We start from the raw sequence: 20,284 nt of genomic DNA, 5'->3' as shown, positions 1-20,284 counted from the left end.
TCCTTGTGTGCTATGGGCAAGGGGGAATTTAAGGATAAATTGAAACAGAACAGAAACCTATTTCCTGCTAAAATTAGCTGTGTTTCTGCGTTCGCTGGGTGTCTCTCCACGATGATGCACTTGCTCTGGCATCTCATCCCTGGAGAACAGCACTGTTGCAGGGTCACCCTTCTTTCTCCCAGCCCTCCTCCTCAGCACACAGTGGGAATTGTTTCCTGTCCCACAGTTACACTGTGCTGAGCAGCTCATCCCAGTGCACAGGGGAACACAGAGCTGGGACTGGTAGGTGTTGGGGCTCTGCTGCCCTGGGCAGGTGCTGGGGAGCCATGGGGACTGGGACCATACCAGCATGTATCATCTGGACCTGCACTGCTGATGTGCTACACCAAAATCTGCCCCTCTGTACCCCAGCCCTTAGGTGGACACTGCTGAGCCTGGCTGCTTGAATTCTAAGCAAAAGCATGAATAAATAAAACCCTTCTCTTTGCCTCTCGCTGCCTCTGGACGAGGCCAGACCTTAAATGAGATTTCCACAATGAGAAATACGGGAGCATTGCTGTGAGTGCCACCCCTGCCCTGGGCATGGAGAAGTGAGAGCTATAGTGACAGCAGCACCAGTACAGCTGGGAATGCAGGTTCACCCAGACCAACTGGGAGTCTGCATTACTGGCCCAGCTGTATTATTGTCCACTTCTTTAGATGCTCATTTGTTTAATTCACAGTGATGTTTTTAATTCACAGCGGCGTTGCAGTGCCTCATTGCTGCAGCTTGTTGTGCCCTGAATGTGCAGCCTCATCCTGCAATATTTGCTTTCCCTTTTGTAAGAGCAGAGATGGATTTCCTGCCCTGCACCTATAGGCTGACAGTGAAGCAGTGACAACGGCCACCTCATGCATTGAGGTGCTGTCTGCTGGGTGATGCCCCCCAGGTGCAATCAGTCTGTAACCTCTGAGCTCCTGCCTGACCTCTGTGTGCTGAGATCAATAACAAGGTGAAATATTGCATCTTAAAGCAGAGAATTTTTGCAGTGCTGCGCTTTAAGTAAGTTAATTATCAAAGCAAGGCAGCCTGATGAGGTGTAACTTCATCTCTGCAAAGTCAGTTTCTCAGTAAAGTTCAGCACTGAGGATTCTGAATTTACTAAATCCCCTGTATTCAAATATGCTGCTATAAATACCTCGGAGCGAAGACTCTTTTTCCCTTCTGCAGATGATGGCTAGAAACGCACTCTCACTACTATTTTCAGCATGATGATCTAAAAAGCAGCTCTGTAGCAGGGAGCTCACCTCGAAGAGATGTCAAGGGTTTGTGAAGAATTCTTTGCTGCTCCTTCACAGAGCTCAATATTGGGTTTTCCTAAGTCAGAGTGCTTGTTTCTTTTGGAGGAGCCCGTTTGCACTGATGTTTGCCATTCTGCATGCTTAGAAGACCAGTAACACTATAGGCTTTAACTACAAAAATGACAGCGTAGCCTACACCAAAGGAAGTTCTCCCAGCGGTTCAGCTCGTTTATAGACACCTTCAGGATAACGCTTTATTATTATTATTTCTCCAAGTATTTGTTAACAAAGAAAGGAGGCACCAATTGGGGAAGATAACAATTCCCTTCTGCCAAAGGGCTGTTCACACAGCATGTGTCTGACTCCCAGCTGAGGCCGGGCCAAGCTCAGCAGTTCAGTGCTGCCAGCAGACATGCACCGTGCCTTGGGGCTGCTCTCAGTAACACTTTAGGATCAATAGAGACCAGTTCTGTGTGTTTCAGAGGCTGCCACCTCATCTCCTCAGTGGAGGTTGAATGCTTGGCAGGAACAGCATAGTACCACCAGGCCTCACCCTGGTGTGAGGGGCCGGGCACCATGTTGATGCACCCAGTGATGGGGACACTGAGGAGATCTCACTGCCAGCAAAATGTGATCAGCTTCTGCATGTGACTGGGAACGCTGTGTTTTGGCAAAGCCTGTTTGGAGCTAATCTTCAAGATGAAGGAACACGCTTATGATTCTGCAGGAAGGATTCCGTTGCTGATAAACATCAGTACATCTTTTTTAGCACGGCAAATTAAGCATGAGACTGTAACTATTTATAAATACCCTAAGGAGTGAATATCAAGCAGGAAGAACTGCAGGAGTTAAAGGTTAATGTTAGCCTGGGATCATGTGAGTATAAATTAGTCATGAATAAGTGCGGACTGAAGATGAGAGGACTGTTCATAGTAAAATGAGGAGCAAAAGTCTGCAACTGGGGAAGACCTAAGGAACTCACAGAAGGGTTGTGTAACCCAACAGATATCCCTGAAGGTAGAAAATCACTAATACCTTGGGCATCCTTGGGAATTTGTAGTGCTGACCACTGCTTGCCCATCTGACTGTGTCCAGGTCTGGGGCACCCAGTGCAAGAAGGATGTGGAGATGCTGGGTAGGCAAGTCCAAAGGAGGGCCACTAAGATGCTCACAAAGCATGGAGCACTTCTACTGTGAAGAAGGGCTGAGGGAGTTGGGCTTGTTTTGCTTAGAGGAGGCTCCAGGGAGACCTTGTTGTAGCCTTCCAGTACTTAAAGAGGGCTATAAACTAGATGGAGACCATATTTTTACCAAAGCAGGTATAGGTAGAACAAAGGGGAATGGGTTTAAACTAAATGACAGGAGGCTTGGGTCAGACTTTAGGAAGAAATTCTTTCCTCAGATGGTGAGGCTTTGGCACAGGGTGCCCAGAGATATTGTGGATTCCCCATCCCTGAAGGCATTCAAGACCAGGCTGGATGGGTCATCAGGCAATCTGATCTAGTGGGAGATGTCCCAGCCCATGGCAGAGGGGAATGTCAGAATGCTGCTGGCTAATATTTGTGTGGGATGGAAAGCTTGTGTGGGTATGGGTTTTACATGATACAGTTTTAAGGTTCAATCTGAAAGTCAGTTTAAGATGTACCTTTAAGGTTTGTATTCAGCTGAGTATCTCCTATTTCATGGACATGAATTAATTGCTCATATAATGTAGGTAAAATTGCAGTTTATAATCCAGGCAGAAGATGAGTTATATGAAATCTTTGAAAGAACTGAAGGGAACCTAAAGCAATATGTCAAGCTATTTAGTTACATCTTCATGTTACAAATTGGTATCTCCTAGCTTGGGGAAAGGAAATCTTCCTATTTGAGAGATATTTTTATATTGGCTGAGAAAACAGTAAACTGAAAGGCAACTGCATCCTGCAGATCTGTAACAAACTGCACAATTCTACCTCTCTTGGAAATCCCTTTATGAAATATTATTTTATTCCTGCCATATTGACTGTGTTTTGCAGAGCCCCAACCCGTTGTTTGCATTTTAACACCAGAAATGTTCTTTGACATTTGATATTTGTATGAAAATGAAACTCCTCGTTCTTGAGTTTGGTAGATTGATTCAGCTGCTTGTCTCCAATTTGGCCCTTCTTTTTTCTGTTATAATTTTGAACAGTAGGGACAAGCATTTGGTATGATTTTTTTTGTCTCTTTCTCAGCAAATGAAGTATTTCCTGCTTTCTTTTGTGACTCTCTATTCTACAGTCTCTTTACTTCAATAGCAATTGGCAGAACTGACAACAACAGGGATGTTGTTCCTCACTTCTTTTTCCTCCAATTGAGGCTGCAAAGGAAGAAGGCAAAGAGGTAAGTCTGCAGCATGGCAGGCAAGGACCTGGAAGGTGGAAGGTGCCTGGAGCATCCCTGGGAGCAAAAAGTGGGTGTCCTCTCCTGTGTCAGGTGCAGCATAAAAGGAAGAACAAGTGACAAGACTGTAACTAAGACCCTCCTTCTAGAGAAAGTCTGAAGCTGACAAGAGGGCAAGAAGGTGGGCAGCAAGCAGGAGGTAGGTGTTGCACTGGACTAGAAAAGGATGAGGGCAAAGGCAATGCCAGAACCAGTTGTTTAAGGGTAAAAGAGCCTTCTACAAAAGGTAGAGAAGCAGCAGCATTAGAAAAGGCAGCTACAGCTTGTGTTGTGTGAGGAAATGCAGAGGAATGGGGCCTTTTCAAATCAAGAGTGAGTTGTTCAGTCATTTGCCATTTGCAATGTGCTCCAAAAATTTCCTTGGATAATAGTTTTGCAGCTTTCCAAGAGTTTGAAAAAGCTAATGATATTTTTAAGCACTACCCAACCAAGCAGTGAACAGTGTCAGACTGCTTGAAGATAAGCACATGATCGCTGGAATCGACAAAGCAAAAGGGAATAGCGTGAGAACAGATCATAATTATGACAACAAGTAGTGATGTCTGATTATCACATGTGATGTCTGGGCACTACACAAAGCAGTTTTTCTATTTATTTCTTTAAAACCTTCTGTTTCCTGTTGGTTTGGCTTTGGGTTTTTTTTCTCATGTCATCCGCTTCGTGCCAGGGTTGACCCTTCTTGACTGTGGTACTCTTTCATTCCATAGGTTTGCTCCCAGAAAAACCCCTTCCTTCTCCCTCAGTGCAGAGAATAGTTTGACTGATTCTTTTCTGAAGTTAAAAGTTTATTTATTAATTTATATATACACAGACCACTTCTCAGTAGTACTACAAGTGATTAAAAGAAATCAGCAGCTGCTCAGCAACTCAAAGGATACTCTTGAGTGGTATTCCACAAATGGGGATATACAGACCTGATGCAACAGCCATGAAATAACTAGGGTATTTCCTGGAAAATCCTTCCTAGAAAATCCTTCTACACAACGTTTGATTCATCAGAAAGGTAAAGCTAATGCTAAAGATTATGATTTGTTCTCAAGTTCTTAGATGTGCATGTTGCTGTTGCAAAGCCTCATCTTTTGAATTCCTAAGAACACAAAGCTTTTTCCAGCAGAAAATGCATAATGCATGAAGTCTAAGGATAATAATTAGCGCTTCTCAGATTTGCACACTGTACAAAGATCTTTCATTAGATCTGTATGATGTGTGTGATCTAGGGGCAATATCATGGAGACAAGGCCAGGCATCACTGGTATCAATGGGACTGCAAATCAAGAGTGTTTGTGTTAAATCATCAAATAAGAGGTTAGAAGGTGGTCTGCAAAATAAAGAGAGAGGAAAATACATTTACCAATATTAGAACAGGAGGTGCATGCAGCTAAAGAATACCCTTCTGACTTTGCAAAGCTGAGTTGGGATGAACCTGACTCATGAAGTAAATCAAACTATCCCTATCCACTTTTGGTCAAACACTCCATTCAAATGATGTGACAATACCAGTGGGAATTATTTCCTACGTTCACAGATATACCTCAAAACCAGCTCCAGTGGTCCATCCCCTGTGAGACTGGTGTTAGCATCGTGCCTCCATCAACACTCAGAGTAGGTGCAGAGCAGAAAGCAATATAATTCCCAGGAAAACAACTGGCAGGGAAAGAAAATCTCATTTTCAGCTTTCCATTTACAGCCTAAAATAGCCAGTCTGCTGGGAGCAGTAGTTCTTAGCAAAAACAGTGATTATGAGGACTGTGGTCTTATTTACTTTCTGCCAGTGTTGCAGCACGCACCATATACTCACAGGATATTTTTAGTCACGGATTCTGCCAGGCAGAAACACAGAGGAGTTAATCATGTGTAACAAATTAAACAATAGCCAAAAAAGCCAGCAGGACTGGGGGGCTGCAGCAGCAGAATATCTTTCTTACCCTCTCTAGCCCAGCTTCCCAAATACGTATGGTCTGGGGGATTCTGGGCAGGATAAAGGGAAAGGTTAGTGCTAAGTTTTGACCTAGATCAAGCATTCTACAGGGGCAGGCTGAGATCTATTTGCATTTGGTTGTCAGAGTTAAAGCTCTTGTATAGATGAACTGGTGAAGTTGACCTATTAGCAGTATTGAGCTGTAGGGCTCAAGTGGACCCCTTCCCATCTGCTATCCCTGTGAAAGACAGCATTGCCTACACAGGTGTGTGGCTAGGCCTTGGGAGAGGGATGCCCAAAGTGTGCTTTATCTTCTTCCTATGGGGGGGAAATAAATCACTGCTCTATTAATTACTGTGAAGAAACAAAGATGGGCTAGAGAAGATGCTGTTTACTTAGGTCTCCCCAACTTGCAGGCTGAAGTCAAGCACCAAGTTTATTACTAATTTTGAGTCTTTTCTGGAAGGGCAAATGTTTTCCCCTCTAATGGGAAGATGCAAAGAGGATTATGACAGCAATATCCTTCCTCGGGCAGGTTTATTTTCAGGCATGAGAGGCCTTTCATAATAAGTAACTGCTCTTTGTTATGAACCAGCCTGTGTCAGTGACCACAGGACTTCAGGGACTCAAAATAGATGCTATCTGCCCAAAACTCACAGTCATTGACTATCATTTTGATTTCTTTACTGGGTAAGAGACACAAAATGGCTTTTAAATCAGATGCTGAACCCCTTCCAGAATTGCAATATAAGACACTGAATCAATCATTCCTCTTACAGTTACCTCCTACTCCACAAGCTCCTACTACCATAAAAATCGGTCACTGTAAACTGAGCTGAGTGAATAATTTCCAGATTCAGATTCGTTTGAGAATATTTTTCTCTTCCTCTTCTCATTATTTATCCGTGTGCAGATTGATTTTCCCTAATCTGTGTTTTTGGATAACATGTGCTGTAATCATTCTGCAAGTAATTCCCTCCAGAAACCACATGTGAGTGATTTGCTGAGGAGTGTTCAGACCTTCCATGAACTTACACCTCATGGTGACCGCTCCCCAGCTCCATGGCCACATCAAAAAGCCAGGTTTCCAATCATTATCCCTTGGGAAAAATTCTCACTTTTGAAGCCCCTCCCTGGAAAACTTGCACAAAAAAAGCAGAAATTGCAGAAAATCATTTCAGTCGTAGGCAGATGCGTTCAGTGAGAGGCTCACAGTTGATCAGCACTTGTAATTTTCACATCAGATAGCAGGTAGCTTTTCTAGCCCTAAAGAGAACAGCGTTTGCACACTTCACAACTGGGAGCTGCCCCTTGGCAGAGCTTTTGAATGGCATCATTCCAACTTGCCTCACAAATTGCCTGTGAGAGACGAGGCCTTCAGTGGCATATAGAGCGGTCAGGCTCCAAATAATGGCTGAAAGTATGAAACATTTCACTGCTGAATAATTATTTATCAATTCTCCAGAAATAATTACAGGGTTCTTCTGGTTGCTGTCGCATCTTTATGACAAATAACTGTATCAAAGCACTGGCAGAGGTGTCTGATCCAGACCCCACTGAAGTCAGTGGAAAGTCTTCATTTTTAACTTATCTGCCACTGAACAGATGGAGGAAACTGCCCTTCTCAGCTTGAAAAATAGCTTTTTTTTTTTTTTTTTTTTTCAGATAAAAGTCTGTAAGAATTCACTGTTTAGAGGGATTTGAGTGTATACCATGTGTCCTCTCACAAGGAAAGCACTGGAATGCACATGCAATATTGAAAAGTAGGTAAAAGTCAACCCCAGCCCTGCATGCCACCATTAACCGCAGTGAGAATTTCAACCCAGGGCTGGCAGCTCGCCTCAAATATTTCCTTTGAAAACGTTTGTAGAATATGGGCCTCGGCTCTTGTTGGTATGCAGCGAAAACACTGTGCTGGTATTTTAGATAATGTAAACAGTTGCTGCAGCTGTCACACAGGCACTTCATGATTTTACATAGAAGAAGTGGAAATTAACATGTTGTGAAATCTCGGTGGTGTCTGTGTTTGTACCTAGGACATGTGTGGGTATCTCTTCCCAGGTCCTTTGCAAGAAGTACACTTTATGAAAACCTTAAAAAATAATTATATATATATATATAATATATATATATACAGATATATATATATATATATATATATATATATATATATATATATATATATATACTGAGGAATACAAGTCATAAAGCAATTAACAGGTAGGAATTTTTCCAAAAGGAGGTTATGTTTTCCTTTCAAATCAGCTTCTTCAGAAATTATCTTCAAATTCATCAGTATAGGAAGGACTTAGTGCACCTTATCAACTTTCCTGAGCTATATCTTCTGAGATGGACTGAAACGTTAACTCTTGGTGCTGGTAAGTGACATGGGATTCATTTATTCTGGACCATTTGGTCTGCTGCAGGAAGAAGCTTTTTGTTCCACATGGAGGAGACTCAGCCACTCTTAGGTTGCTTCCCTGCATGCTGAAGTTGAATTTGATTTCATAAGCATCAACAGGTACGTCAGTGTTTCTTTAAAGTCAGTTCTATACCCAGAGTAGTGTTGTGTCTGTGCCCACCACGGTCTGTATTTTCTGCTCACATACTTCATATCTGTGTTCTGATGACACCGTTTTAGAAACTGGGCACAGAAATTCTTGTGTCACTTTGGCAAGCACACGATTCCTTTTCCTGCCAAAAGTGAATCACAAATATAATATTTGAATTTATTTTTACATGCAGTTTATGCTGAATCAAGTAAAAGAAGACTGAGCTTGGAGATGCATCAGATTTCTTTGCACTTTATACATTGTCTACATTATACAGCTTCACATTTGGTATTCTGATCCTAAAGAATTTTAGGGCAAAGAAGCTGTCCCATGCAACTTCATAGAAAATAGTTCCTTTTCATTCATTCTTTTACCTGTAATTCTTACACGGATGCATCATATTGTATATGAGAGGAAAACATTGCCGTACTGCATAGTCAACTCCATTTATATCACTGAAAGGGCAGCAATCCGAAGCCTGAGTAACTTGAGCTCCATGTGCATCGCCACCCAAGCGAGCTGGACATACAGTGACACCCAAATGCCAGTGCTGGGCACAGGTCTGTGCAGCTCCATCCTTGTGGATTGTCTCCACTGGAGCAAAGCGTGTCGTTAAACCCTGCTATGCTGTGCTATGCTTCACTGGGCAGCTGTGGGAAATAATATAAAATAGAGCACACACTGCACCGTGCACCTCGTTCTACAGAGCAGGTATAGACTCTGTAATTACACCACAATGCCTGGCACATACCATGTAAATGCATAGCAATTGCATGTTCCTACAGCTTACTTGTTAATTATGCATTGTTACTAACAAGTTCAAAGATAAATTATCATAGCACATGCAGCACTTAGATGCTTGCAAACCTCCTAAGCTATGAATTTGTCCTATTAATGGCCACTATTGTTGCTTTTCCACTGGGAAGGGAAGCGCGGTGCTGTCTCAAGCTGAAGGCCAGCAGTTGGAGCACGCAGCTCTTAGTGGTGCAGCAGAGATACGCTGAAGCACTTCAACCAAGGAGGAAATCTGGATGAATTAACAAAATAACTTCCATTAACAAATCACTTTGCAAATTCCATTTAGTAATCCTCCTAAGCAAATGCTGTATTTAAAATCACTGGCACTTGCATGCTGTTTTCCTGACCCAATATTTAATTCTGCACAAGCTAAAAATGAAAGGAAAACCTCATTCGACTGATGTCACTGGCAAAACTCCTATTGATTTCAGTGATGCAGGGTTCTACCCAGGCAGCTTACTTGTAAGTGGGTTCTTGAAATAGCTTATATTATATTCTGGCAGAAATAGATCACCATGTAAGGCCACTTCACAGTCCATGCTGGCTCTTCTGTGAGCCGCACTGCAGTATTTTAGACTACAACATATAACTTTTAACAGCTACCTTAATAGCATTGTACAAAATACAGTTATTCTCTACAAACATTGCTTTTCTCCAAAGTGAAGCTTCCCTGTAAGACATAACTCTGTAATGGTTTGGTGTCAGCTGTATAGAACCAGCCACACTGGATCATCTTGCTTTTTTGGGTTGTTTTTTATTTTGATTGGTTGTTTGGGTGGTTTTTTTCCCCTCAGTTTTTCCTATTTTCATATGGATTTTCAGTTTGAAAGGTGATGCTGATGTGTTTAAGGAAGGTCAGGAGGCAGCTTCGTGGCTGATGTGAACTCAGGTAGTGCCAGTGGCTATCAGGGAACAAGGGAGCTGGAGGAAGCTGGTCTTGCTGGTAAAGCAAAGAACTGGAATGTGCTCATGTGACAGGGGAGCACAAACCAAAGGAAGGCTGAAGAGAGTAGCAAGAAGAAATGCCAGGACGTGAGCTGAGGTGCTAGTTGGAACAGAAGACAAGTCTGTCTAGGAATGGCAGGTGAATTTACACTTGTGTTGGAGACTCCTTAAAGATGAAGGGTCAAGGAAGCAGGGAGAGAGACCAGGAGAAGGCAGGGAGGCAGAGAAAGCAAAAGGATGATGGTGATGGTCTGTTTTGAAAGAGCAACTGGCCTAGTGTGCCAAAATGAGATTGCATTTCAGCAGGAAGAGAACAGCTGGCAGAGTGCAAGGCAGATTTTGAGGTTAAAGACAAGAGCAAGGAAAGGGGCAAGAAGGTTTATAGAAGCCAAACAGGAACAAAGTGGGATCAGATCACTGCAGCAACATATAACGTGCCAGAAGGCTTTATTATCTGCTGTGCTCTCTAGTTGCAAGTGCAAGATGGTCACTAGTTTCTAAGACAAAATATATTCTTATTGAAGTTCCTTCATTCTCCAGTGGAAAATAACTTCTTATGCAGAAGGACTGTTATTTTGAATGGATTTGAATTTTCAATGGATTTAATACCAGTACTGACTTTAAATAAAAGAGAGGCACACATCTCCAGTGCTGGAGATCCAGCGTTGCAATGGAGGCTCGCTGGCCCTGTGTCTGAAATCAGCAGGTCCTTTGAAGGCGGTGTCCTTGTTCAGATGGATTTACCTTGTTGTCCTTCCCCAACTCTCACTTCCTCCTCAACCCCTACACTGGAGCCTGAAGAAATGTTTGCAGGTTTCCCTAGATAATAGGCATATTTCTAATGCAAACTGAAGGCCAAACTCTTTTTTAATTCCTAAGGGCTAATTTTGTCCCTACTGAAATCTACAGCAAGGTTCCTGCAGCCTGCAGTGGTCCCAGGTGTGGTTCGAGCAGCCCTGATCTGACCTTGGAATTCTAATGAAAAAAGCCTATGTACAAGAAGTGGGGAAAACAATCATTAATAAATATATTAGGAGAACATGGTTCCCTTGAAAAAGGTTCATTATTTTGGTAGTTACTTGTTCAATAAGAGAAAAAAGTCTAATCAATGAGAGGAGAAATTAAAAGTTAGGAATCTCACCAAAACAGAGAGTAGAATACTGCGTTCAAGAGGACAGCCACCAATTAAGGGAGATGTCAACAACTCAAGTGGCAGCAACTTCAAAAGGGAAATCTTTTCCTCATTTTCATATGCATTCTTCATAAACAACATCAAGAAGCATAACATGCTAATAGCTAATAACACTCAGAATAAGATTCACTAATTTACTAACTGAATAATTTAATGCATATCAAAGGAATGATTTCCTCATTTCATTCTTTTTTTAGATCTAATGCTAAGCCGGGTATTATCAAATAGATGAAACTGCACAGATTACAAGTCATCGCTGAAATAGTCATTTTGGAATTGAGCTTGTTTTTTTCCACTGGATGTATCTTTTTGAGTTTAAGGAATTGTGTTCCTTTTTTTCTTGTTCTGGCGATGGATTGTAAAGAAAGAAAGAAAGAAAGAACAGAAAAGAAAAGAATGATCAGCTGTGCTGAACCAAGACAAGGAGATGGGATGCGGTGAGCAGTGTGCCCCATGGTCCCTTGGCTGGGCTCACCCACCTGCTCGGGCCCAGATGTACAGTGGATAGGAGATTTTATTTGTGCTGGAATGGAAGCTGATCACCCAGCACCACGCACCATGTTTCTGTGTAGTGCCCCAGACTGAGGGCAGGCAGGCTGGAACCATTGGCTTTGTGGCAGATGGAGCAACATTTGCAATTGGGGAAAAAAACAAACAACAACTCTCATGCTGCCAAAATATTATCAAGGGGCTTCCTCGGAAATATTCTGCCATGGCCATTGGTAGATGTAAATACCCCGTACATAGCACTTCCTCCAAGGAACATGGTATAATTTCAGCAGACTTTCTGATGACAAGGACCTCTCTGCACCTGCTTTTATCTCCTGCAAAGTCCTTCACTTCAAGTCATGAGCTTTCAGCACTGCAGCGTCTCATGGATGTGACCTGTGGTGATTGTGGTCAGCAGAGCAGAGCTGGTTTGGGGTCCCCGGTGTGGCTGTGCTGAGTCAGGTGGCAGGCTTGGCAGCAACGGCACAGTGTGAAATCAAACAGGTAATAGGTTCTTTTGTGTTTTGCTTAGTTTTTAGCATAATATACCTCCCTTTGTGAATGCCCGCTTTCCTTACCTTGAGAGAAAAATCAGAATTTCCCAGTCTTCTTTTATACCACCCATTGTTTTGCATATCTTTACGTCTTTCATTAATTTCCTTTTAAAAACAAACTCTCCTACTCCTTTCAGATTCATGTGCAACATCAAAGAATTTCAGTGATTTTTTTCATTCCATTTATATGCCAACTCTCTGGTGATGGAGTCAGACGTGTCGCGACAGTCCTGCAAGCAGCAAAGATTACCACTCTCTCTGCCACTACTGCTGTTCTCCTTGCTGTAAGTACAGATCACTGGGAACTGCCCCTCAAACAGCAAAAAACCTTCCTACTGCTTTGAAGAGGGCAATGGGACCAGCGTGCTTTATCCTTAAAGGTAAAAAGACAGCCGTGGTCTGTGCGCTAAAAGGAACTGAGATTTATTTTTAACTTCTTTTTTTCCTGAGCATTGTGAAGAAGCTGAATAACTCTATTTTTATTTAGGAGGAGACTATAAGGGAGAGAAATAATCTGATATATTTTAGAGACACTTCCAAAGTACAGAGGCTGTCATGGTGCTGTGTCCCATGCCAAAGAAAACCTTATTTTCCCCAGTACTGTCAGCTGGGCTCAGTTCTCCACCAAATATATTTTCAAGACTTTTTGTACTTAACTGAGAGTTCAGTATAATGCTTCTGAGAATTCAGATTAGTCCCCTTTGTCAGTACTGAGTTTAGGAAGTCATGAAGGGAGAAGTCTGCATCATGGTGGTACTGACTGCCCTGAAACAGAAGCGTATCATATATCTGTTTTCATTCTTCTGCTTGAGACATACCTTCAGAAAGGCAGTTTCTGATGACATGTTTGGGCAAATGATGCCTTATCTGCATGCTTTTTTAATGTATCATCCTGATCTGGTAACTTGAATGCCATAACAAGAAAGCTATGTTAATTGTACATGTTTGTAAGTTAGCACAGTCCAAAACACATGCCTTAAAACTATCTGCCTCAGAGAGTCTGCGGATCGTTTGAGAAGCCAGAGATGTTCCCTCTCTGTGAGAGGAATCACAGAACTTTTCAGACCAAAAATCTTCAAACACAATAATCTGAGCCTCACAAATATTTTATATTTCTCCTGCCTAAAAATAAAAACCACTAAGTATACGAACTGCTGCTGTAAATAAAAGCACGAGTAACAGAGTTCTACTGTTGCCGGGCTCCTCCTCCCACTCCATCTCAGCAGTCAGTAAGAACACTTATTCAGTATTAAGTTACAGTAAGGAATTGTTGACTCTGGTATAATTGAGAGCAAAGATTAAGTCAAGTCAGTGAAGTTGGCTTCATCTTGCAACATTTCAAAGACAGCCTCTAAATTCGTTTGGATCTTAAAGATGAAATCTTATAGAACATATTTGTTAACAGTAAAAATGCTTCTCCGTTAAGTAGTTCTTACTGAAATGCGCGAAGTTGAGTTATAGTGTTATTTGCTTCTAAGTTAGATTTCATTCTAAATAGTACATGTTAACAAACTTTGACCACTTCATGCCAAGTGCTTTACACGTTTCTCTTTAATTGCATTTTGTCAGAGAACCAGGTTACACAAGCCTGTAAAGAGTACTGGGAGTACTGTGTGCCATTAGGCACTTTGGGGTTCCTTGGTAGTATAAGACCTAAGCAAAACAATTAAACTGTGAAGTGTTTTTCAGCTGTGTGAGATGAAACAAATTGAAGTGAGCAGTGCTTACAGTAATGCCATCATTCTTAGGGACACCCAGACCTGCACAGCAGTCCCCTTCCTGCAGGCTGTGCATGCTGCCTGGTGATGGACACTCACTGTGGTGAACATCTCGCATCACACTGGTGCCGGGTTTCAGCTCCACGTGAAGCTCTGGTGCTTGTTCACAACACTGTAAGAACAATAATCAGCTTGTGAGGAGGATGCTTTGCAGACACACTGTGGGGCTTGGTGTTTTGGTACAAAGGGAATGGGAGAAAAATGGCCCCTGCAGCTCCTCAAGATGCTGTTGGTGTATGGTTGGGGAATGGGGGAGGCTGTCTGAGCATTGCTCATCTACCTCCATGCAAAGTTACTCTGCTGATATTTTCTTCAAATTTGCTAAGCTGTTACCTGGTTACCACAGCCTGGTAACCACTCAGGCAGATACGGGCTTTTTCTTCCCAGCAGGTAAACGGGTGACCCTCACTGAGTCGGTCAGCCCAGTGGCACTAAAACCACTCAGCTGCAGGCCGGGATGAGGCTCTGTCCGAGGAACACTGGGTATGAGATATGATTAGTTCTGACAATGCTTATTCAATTTAAAATATGCTTAACCGGTTTAAAACTAAAACCACAGGCTCCCTTTGACTGCAGCCCAGTTCTGAAGCTATTTCAGCATGCGCTGCCCATCCTAGAACTTATATTCTGATTTGGCTGTAACATGGCTATTAATACAGCAAAAGTTGGGGGTGCAATTGGCAAGTTGGGCAAGCAACTCAGTGCCTGCTCCTCACTCCCTGCTGTTCCTTCATCTCACATAAACTGAGGGTAGATTAGAGAAACCTAATACGCTGTAGGACTGTAAAGGGATTAATCTCACATAAATCTTCACCAAAAAAATCCCAACATTAGTATTTATTTACAAGCGTTTTATTTTCCAATGAGAAAACAAACCTCCTTTTCTCTTGTAGCAGTAAAAGTCTTTTCAAAAATCTGATGGTTTTGGTTTTGCATTTAAAATTTCCTGCTCTACAGTTAACCTCTATCCTTGAGCTCAAATAAAAAGCTAAAAGCACGTATTTCAGAGGAGGGCTTTTTCCATTTCATTACTAGATATCTGTTACAGGGGCAAGATACGTACTTTCGTCTCACTGATACTATGCTGTATATGTATAAACATCTTGACCAGCACAAATGTCAAACAAATGTCAGCAATCTTTTATTGCTGCTCTTTCTTGTCTTTCTGGGGTGCAGAACACCTATGGCAGGCAGGGAAGAGGCTGGGCAAGGAGCACAAGGCTGTGGGTTTGGAACCTGGAAGGCCACTGTGAATGTTAATAATGTCACTTCATGCTTTTAAGGGCTCCTCGAGCTTAAAGCACCACACAGGCTGCTAGTGATTAGTGATCTGATGTTTCTGAAATGATCAGCAGTGTCATTTAGGCTGTCATTAGGACACAATTAGCAGCTCTCTGATCCATGTGCTGCAGCACAGAGCAGGCTAATGGGGCTGCAGGGCAGCAGGAGGACTCTGCTGCCTCTCTTTGCCCTGTGCCCACTGCAGCCCTGCATGGAGCTGGGCTGTGGGCAGGGCACAAAGCACCCCTTGTGTCCTGCCTGTTGTCTCAGAATGTGAGGATTTCTGAGTACTATTGGGAGCATACATGCAGATCTGGCCATCCACTGCTCCACCACTTTATACTCCATGTTTCAAAACAATTCTATTTATTTATTTACTTACTTACTTTGCTTGGTTTATAGAGCACTTGGGAAGCTACTGTAGCAAAGGTCTCAGGGGTGACAATCTGGAATTTAAGGCCAATACATGGTGAGACCCTTGGTGGAATGGATGGCACTTCGGCAAGCAACACTGACTTATCTGGGTAAGATGAAGAATTGAATTACTGTAGCAGATTGAAAGCCAAGGTCTGGCTTGGATGGTATTCCTGAACCTAGTAGCATCCTTACTCCATGCTTAGGTAGTGAGATCTGTCACTTGTGCTCTAGATACTCGTATTAACTGCATAAATGATGTCAACAGAAATGACATGTATTTAAAATGTTAGAGTTGCTCTTCTGAAATGGTTCAAGTACACATTTTTAGCTTCTACAATCTCTTCTGATTACACCACTTGCAAAGGTATTGTATTCCTTGTAGTATCTAGCTATAGTAACTTGTTAGTAGCTGTACTACCGCTGATTCCCCTACATAAAGCACTGCAGAATATACTTCAAATACTGGCTTTTTGTGTGTCTCACACAAGTAGTCATTAATACCAAGGGAACAGCATGCTACTGTTCCAGGTTTTCTAAGAACTAATCCTATCGCTCTCCACCAGCTCCTGTTGCCGGCTCCACAATGCCTTTATTATTTATGCTTTTACTCTTAAAAACTCAAATTTAGATCTGAAAATTTTCATGCTTTTGTTTCTTTTTAAAATAATTAAAGCAGGCAAATGGACCTGATGTAATCTGCATAGCGTGCACCATGGCTGTGAAAGCACTGCTTGTTCTCTGAAAGGAGGAATTCTTCCAGCCGTCATCCCATGCCCCCTCCCTGTGCGGCCGCCTTTCCCATACACTTGGGGGACTTGCTGCCAGTCATTGGTTTGCCCTGGAGGTTTGCTACAGTGATATTATGGTTTGCTGGATGTTCAATGCCCGGCAGGTTTGTCTCTAAGCATAACCTCAAGTTTAGTGTTTTGCTGTTCTGCTGGCGTAGCGATTGCTTTTCCCAAAGCACCATCCTCTCCCTGGGTGCTCGGGGTACACACCGCTCCATCTTCACACGGCCTTCACAGCAGGCTTGCAGGGATCTTTTCTCCTCCTCTGCCACCCCACAGCAAGTGGCATGTTTTCAGATATGTTCCATCCACAAAGGATTTGAATGTTGGCCTAGCATATTTTACTGGTACTTGAATGGCCTAAAGAAAGTATTTGGAAAGCGGCAGATGCCTTTGGAAAAGACTGAAAGAGAAAAAAACTAGACTAGATGGGGATGTTAGCAGGTCAGCTGGCCCAGGAAAACAGAATAAAGAGTGCAGTGCAGAAGTGGTTGCCAGCAAGCAGCCGTGTAAGCCCTGCCTCACAACCACCAAGCTCCTCCCGGCCCCTCTGCTGTGACACACTCAGCCTGTCAGTACAAGAACTACAAACTGTGGTACAGATCATTCAGGCAAATCAGATTTCCTAAACCTTGTTTGTTTTTTTCTTTCCCAAACAGATAAAAATAGGTATTGTCTGAGGAGGAACGAGGACCAGGTACTACAGCACGTGATGTGGGGTTTTTTCATAGCCACAGCAGCGCTCCAGGTGTACGGGCAGCAGCTGGCACCAAACTGCTATCATGGCTGCTGGGCACCACCAAAACACAGGGAAACATCATACTGCTTCTGTAACAGGAACAACAGAGCTGTAAAATGAAGATGCCAAGTGGAATTCTTAAGTAATAAGGTATCATTCCATCACTGGTGCCTTTGGTGGGCCACTGCACAGTGCAGGCCATTGGGATGCACTTCTTCATGGGAATGTTCCACTGACACACCTGGAAAACACAATGAGTGCACAACAGCTCGGGAAGATTTAACAGTTTGGGAGGAATTAACAAAGAGACAACAGTGCTTGCCGTGACAGTAAAGGAAGAGGCATTAAATAAAACAGCTTGCCACAACGTGGCTTCTGACTAAGAGTGAAAAATGTAATGGGGAAGAATGTACTTCGGATAAACAGACATTCTGTTAAGGTAAATGCAAAAGTATGTGCCAGTAGGAGGGAAAAAAACACGTCTTCTTCCTGTACAGTCACCATCAGCACCCATTTGCATGAAGCAAGTAAGGAGAGCGGACTTCCTGAGAAGCAGAACAGAACAGTGTCGTGGATAAGCAGAGGGGACATACAATTTACTGACAGCTTTCATAGAACTCTCAGGGTCTGTTTGGCCAGCTGGGAGGGAAGAGAGGAAAACAATCAGTAAACAGTCATTTACTGTGCACCTCTTAAAGTCCTTGCTAGCAGTCCTCAGTCTGTCTCTCTCTAAGAGACAGAGAACTTGAGAAAGGCAAAAAGTCTATGTGGTTGCTGGAAAGCAAGCAATGATGGTGCAAAATCAGTTGATACAGTTCATAGCTGTCAGTGAGATGGTCTTTGTAGACACTCACCTGGTAGAAACTGCTGTGGTACAAGGCTTGAGCCAGATACAGCGACGGATGGACCATTATTTCAGGGTAAGTGGCAGGCATGCCCATAACTTAGAGGAAAAACAAAGGAAAAAAGGAAATAACTTATTAAGGCAGAAAAAAGGAAACAACTTATTAAACTTACATACTAAAAATGGAGGTAAGGATGGAGGACGAGAGAAGATAGGGCCCATTTTATCTCTGCATACAATCTACCCCTACTACAGTCAGATTACAGGAAAGGGAAATAGGGCAGCTAACATCTCAACCAACACAGGAATCTCAGCACTTCCCGGATGCTCACTTCCAAATGTCTGTATTTGCATATGGAGATACTAATAGAAAAGACCCCTTGTGTGCTGAAGTGAGAATGCACATGAGTGCCCTGCAGCAGGACAAGCTGTGGCCCACCCTCCGACCCAGCAGCAAGCAGACGGGACAGGAACTTTGCTCCTGCAGCACCAGCAAGGACTGTGAAGTTCTGAGGCAGCAGCAACTTGATGACGTGCAGCGGGGTTAGAGCGGAGGAAAACCAAGAAAAGCGGGGATAGAGCGGAGGAAAACCAAGAAAAGCGGGGTTAGAGCGGAGGAAAACCAAGAAAAGCGGGGTTAGAGAGGAGGAGAAACAATAAGGGAAATCAGATCAAACCAGTATTTCTCATGGATAATAATACATGGATCTGTTACCTCCAGGCACACGTACCCACCAAGGTTACCCTGGATAGCCCATTCCACTGCCTACATCCACATTCATCTCATGGTGGGACCTGAGTTCGTTAGCAGACGAACAAAGACTGAAATGATAACATTCATCTCCATGTTCTTGCCCTGACATGGTTATTCATTAGGAGTTCTTCCTAACGATTGTTCAGTTCCTTCCTACTAGGGAGCCACTCCTAATTCTCTTCTATTCGGGTTGTTTAATGAGTCACTGACTTTAATAATAATTGTTATTAACCCTTCCCTTACACCGCTAGCAGACCGCAATGTGTTGTGCTGAGTAAAAAGCTCCTCGGTGCCTTTCCTGTGTTACGCCATTTTCTCACACGCCGACTGATTCCTGCAGGCTTTCTGCTGCTGGTTGCTGAAAAAAAATACCTTGTTTGTCTTCATGCCTTCAGTTAATTGCTTTTTAAAATCTTATTCTACCTGCTTTCCTGTGTAATTTTGCTCTCCGTAAATTATACTGCTTTATCATTGCCTTCTTGTCCAGCCAAATATGTACTTAGGTAAAAAACAGATATTTGTGTCAAACAACTTCTTCAAGCTCTGTATTCCCCTGCTGGTTTACCTCCCTCTTCTCTTTTCTCCCAAGGAGGGAGGGCTGCATCCATTTACACACAGTGAGCCTGCAGCACTCAGTAACACTGTGCCCATCTAATGCCATGGGAAGCATCACAGAGTTAAGAGTTCAGGTGCTTTGGACTAGTTTTCCTTTTTCCCAAACAAACAAAGAATAAACACCGAAGTTAACTTAAGAAATGTTTTATTTCTATGCAACTTGTCATTCCTAAGAGCACCAAACCTAAATATCCTGTGACATAAGTACCCACATGTTGATTTGTCCTTCAATCGGCAGCGACTGCTTGTTTCTTAAGGATAATTTGAGCACGGGTTGTCCTCTGTGTGGATCTCTTAAATGCCTGTTTCAAAGAGCACAACATGGTTAAAGATCTGATTCTGAATAGTGTATTGAAGGAGCACGTAACTGTCCCTTGGCTGTCTGTGATCAAACCTTGTACTTCACACAGCCACAGCGTTGATTATGCGTAGGCATGTCTGAGCAGCTGCTTTCTATGCACCTCATGCATGGCAGCACTTGCTCTTCTGACCAAGTTTTGGGCAGTTTTGGGGTAGTTAGAATTGTTAGAATCTTCTGTCCTCACATTAGCAGTGCTGCCGTATTTTGAATGCTTCTTAGAACATTCTATGTGCTTTATTGTTTAGATGCTATCATAACGTGATTGTTTACTTCGGGAACCACGCTCAGACCTTTACAAAAATGGAATTCTACTAAGAAGCGTATTTCCCATTGACTACTTCCCTGTCCTCAGGTTGGGGCATTCACCTCAGGTGCCAATCCAACCTGAACCAACTCTCCTAACGTGTTTTAATTTGACTGATAAAATATGGGTGTGAATGGACAGCACACACACTCCATGTGTTCCTGACACTCAGCACACAGTGCTTGGGCACCGTGTTATTCCTCCGAGCAGCCAACTGCTGATGCACAACTCCGGGCCTTTTTCATACGAT

The 20,284-nt window shown here is 42.9% G+C and overlaps 1 long non-coding RNA gene across 2 annotated transcripts; it reads left to right on the top strand.

The window, feature by feature from the left end:
- Positions 1-7,814: 7,814 nt before the first annotated feature.
- Positions 7,815-18,555, top strand: LOC116654010. Of its 2 annotated transcripts, XR_004308765.1 has the most exons (4): positions 7,815-8,144; positions 11,308-12,103; positions 12,291-12,437; positions 15,615-18,555. It is a non-coding gene; the product is annotated as an uncharacterized LOC116654010 (long non-coding RNA). The 2 variants fall into 2 exon arrangements; XR_004308764.1 differs by having other exon boundaries at positions 7,815-12,103.
- Positions 18,556-20,284: the final 1,729 nt, after the last annotated feature.

This window comes from Coturnix japonica, chromosome 12 (assembly GCF_001577835.2).
Source record: "Coturnix japonica isolate 7356 chromosome 12, Coturnix japonica 2.1, whole genome shotgun sequence".
In the NCBI taxonomy this organism is placed as follows: Eukaryota; Metazoa; Chordata; class Aves; order Galliformes; family Phasianidae; genus Coturnix; species Coturnix japonica.
The sequence above is the reverse complement of the archived record's forward strand: the minus strand, read 5'-3'. Positions and strand labels throughout refer to the sequence as shown.